This window comes from Trichinella spiralis (genome assembly GCF_000181795.1).
Source record: "Trichinella spiralis strain ISS 195 chromosome Unknown Scfld9, whole genome shotgun sequence".
Taxonomy (NCBI): Eukaryota; Metazoa; Nematoda; class Enoplea; order Trichinellida; family Trichinellidae; genus Trichinella; species Trichinella spiralis.
The window spans coordinates 3,845,109-3,849,285 of NW_003526948.1; positions in this window are offsets into that span (position 1 = coordinate 3,845,109).

Consider the following 4,177-nt stretch of genomic DNA (forward strand, 5'->3'; position numbering starts at 1 on the left):
TTCCTTTTCTTTTTGACGTCGATAAAACTCTATTTTCGTTTCAATTTTTTTTACATATCTCAACAAATACGGAATAAGGAGCTGTCCAGATAATTTTAGCATACTTAAAAAAAAATTCTCTATCGATGCAAATTACTTGACTTAATTTTTGGAAAAAAAAAATTTTCTCGAAAATTGCAAAATTTCATGGGCTATAGACTTGGTTGTTTTTGCAAAAAACGCCGAAAAATTTGTTTTCAAAATTTGGAATTTTTTTGATTGCTATAATTTTATATTGACAAAAATCCTAAGTTTTCTAGAGTTTCAACCCAACCTAAACAATAATTGCTGAATAAATGGGCTCTAAATAGGGTAGACCCCGAGTATACATCAAAGACATGCCGCTTCACACTTTGATTCGTTTTAAAGTTTTTCGTAGAACTCTGATTAGTTTTAAATTTTATTGGTCTACACTGAGGCTAAATTTCATTAGTTCTTGCTGCGATGAATTTTACTCGCTGTTGGCATTTTAAATTTTACTGGTTATCATTTTCATGCATTCTATTTGTCAAATTTTGGTTTCTTTTTAATGGTCACTTTTTTATTCTAAGCTTTACTGTTTATCTTCTATATGTATATTAGCAGTAGCTAAATTATACATTTGAAAGCTGACTAGCAATTTGAAATTATAAGTTTATTAACAAATTTGCTTGTGGTTTCATTTTTGAGTATAATTATATACATACAACTGCTGATCAGATCTAACAAATTCGCTTTACTTTAATTTAAACTGACTTGGTTTATTGCGTGTATACAGTTGAGCATTTTAAAGATCTTGTTCAAAAATTTGCTTTCTATTAATTTGTTTCTTAATTTGATGAAGTTAAGTATAAGTTCAAATTAAAGTATTCATTTGTCTACTGCCTATCTTATTACGTGGGGAATTCGCCAATCCGTAATTCTCTTCCAACGGAAGCAGAGACTTTCAGTTTCTGTATATGAAACATTTCTGGTTTTGAATTTTTTACAATTCTACTAATTTATCGTTCTTTTTTACGATCACTTAAATTCAATTTCTCAAATTATGGCTGTTAAATAATTATTTATTGCTGCCAATCAAAACGTATGCGTTGTAAGTGTTTACTTTGCTATAAATCAAACATTTCATGGAATGTGGTTCCCGTTACCACCTATTTTATGCATTGAATTTCTGAATGATACCAAATGTGTGGCTATTTGAATTTAAAGTCACAAAGTAACAGCGATGCAATTTTGATTTGCATAGTCAGTACAATATGTACGCCCCCAAGGTTAAACATAATTGCAAATACTAGGAAATTAAACGAATTCACAATTCATGTAAAACTATTGGGCTAATGCATTGTAGTTCTTCGAATCTTCATAGTTATCTGGTGGTATGTACATTTAAACTTATTACATGGTTGTCAAGAACTCTGCCGTATTGTAAAAGATTATAATAACAACTGCAATGAATTTTGTGCTAATTAAAGGTATGTAAATTTTTAATATCCCGCAATGCATGATTTTTTGAGAAATTTCATAAAGTTAACGGTTTGAGCATTTGAAATTTATAGAATAAAAAGACTCGCACATTGTACGAAAATAGCTTTAAAATGTGATAATTTTGAAGAATTCATATCTCTAAATTATAATTAATAAAAAATTCAATGAACATAGGTTTACTAATTTCGAAAGATACTGTAGTTTAAATGAAAATCAGGAATAATTTTTATTAAAATAAGTGCATTTTTTTGGTAGAAAACAATATTAATACCATTGCAAAAATTAATGAAACCATTTCTTATGCACAATGATTCAACCCTTATTGTTCATTCCTTTTCATTTTGACGTCGTTAAAACTCTATTTTCGTTTCAATTTTTTTACATATCTCAACAAATACGGAATAAGGAGCTGTCCGGATAATTTTATCATAGTTAGAAAAAAATTCTCTATCGATGTAAATTACTTGACTTAATTTTTGGAGAAAAAAAATTTTCTCGAAAATTGCAAAATTTCATGGGCTATAGACTTGGTTGTTTTTGCGAAAATCGGCGAAAAATTTGTTTTCAAAATTTGGAATTTTTTCGATTGCTATAGTTTTATATTGATAAAATAAAGAGTTTTCTAGAGTTTCAACCCAACCTAAACAATAATTGTAGAATAAATGGACTCTAAATTTGTCTACTGCCTATCTTATTACATGGGGAATTCGCCAATCTGTAATTCTCTTCGAACAGAAGGACAGACTTTCAATTTCTGTATATGAAACATTTCTGGCTTCGAATTTTTTACAGTTCTTCTAATTTATCGTTTTTTTTACGATCAGTTAAATTGAATTTCTCAAATTATAGCTGTTTAATAATTATTAATTGTTAGTAATCAAAACGTATGCGTATGCGTATGCCACTAATATTTTGTAGAAATTCCAACTTTTTCTGAGTGGAAGTTGTTAACATTAATAAATGACATTGTTATGGATAGTTTTAACGCACATTTCCCAGTAGTTTTTATTTAGGTTGCCTCTAAGGTTAGCGCATTGCGCCTACCTTAATATGTTGGAAAGCTGGCAGTCTGGAACTTCCTCGAATCGCATCTACAATACGTGATTTGTAGCGAACGTGTCACTTTTGGAATTTGATTTGGATATGCATTGAAATTCAACAATAACGATTATTATTCGATCATGTGCTTTCTCCTACAGATTTTCAACACTCACCCAATCGCCTCAGCCGGCGCAGAACAAAGCTTTACTGCAGTGAAATGTCTGAAAAGCCATTTCCGGACTACCATGACAGAAGAGCGGCTGAACGGACTTGGAATAGTGTGTATGTTCATTCTGAATTTTCTGGTAATAGAAAAGTTCAGGTTCAAACGGAATCGAAACGTATCATTCGTTTTCAAATATAATTAAAATTATTAATTTGAAAGTTATTCTTTCACGTGATTGGGACTCGAATTTTGTTTAAATTAAAAAACGGCACTATTATGTTCCTCGTCACTCCGCTATTTATAATACTACATGTACATGAAAATCTTTTGTATATTACATCCACCACTCTTTATAAATTAATCCCCTTTTTATATATCACATTAAATAAAGGAATATAATTTCTTTTTCAAAACTATAAATATGCACTTTCAGTTTCATTTCTACTCTATAATTAATTTTCTGCTGGTAAAATGTGGTTCGACCGCCCAAGATTTCACAAGACAAGAAATTCTATCTTGCAGCATCCTCAACATTAGTTAATACTACTGATCGTGCATTCTCAAGCACATTCAGATTGTTATGCTAGTGCGAGTTACGTAAGAATCAGGAAATCAAAGAAAGCAGCTAAGAGGCACATTTCCTGCAGCAATTTTATAATAGTTCGACTGACTGAGGCTATGAGTGAGGAGATAGTAGGGATGTGTGACGGAGTTGGGACCTGAAATGGAAGTTCGAGGAGGGGAAGATGGAGAAGAGGTTTCTAGTGTCAGGGTGTGATTTATATAGGAATCAATCAAGCAAGTTGGACGAATAAAGCTCGTCATAGTGACAGCCTGTTTGACGGTTGACAGAAATTTGCAAATGAAAAAGTAGGAACGTTTGTTGGGAAATAGGTGCAAGACTGGGAAACCGTGTAAGGAAAGTGCATATGTGGCGACTACTTCAAAATTGTATCTGCTAATCAGGTTAACCTTTTTGTTGAGTTGACGCGGGAATGTGAAGCTTGGCGGAAAATCAATAGACGTCTCGTTGTGCGCAAACAAGCACAAAAGGCAAAAATCATTAACGACATTAAAATATATCTGGAATTCAGGCATGAATTGCCAAGCAATGAATTAAAAGTATATGGAAATCTGCAGGTATTAATGTAACTGATAATGGCCGGTTTGACTGCAGCACAGCTTCAACGTTGTCAGTGAAATAAATAAAAGTCGCATTTCACATAAATGATGTATTTCCAGCAGACAGTTTGATCTTACATGAGAACATGAAAAACGCAAAAATTGAAAATAAAAAAGATAAAATGAAGAAAAGTAAAAAAATTTTTAAAGTACTAAGTTAATATGTACTTCAAAAATAAAATCACAGAAAGATAATTAATAATTGAAGATACAGTAAGATACATTATTTAAATTGCCAAATTAATGATAAGAAGGTTACTAAGCAATACACATGTTAGTATTATT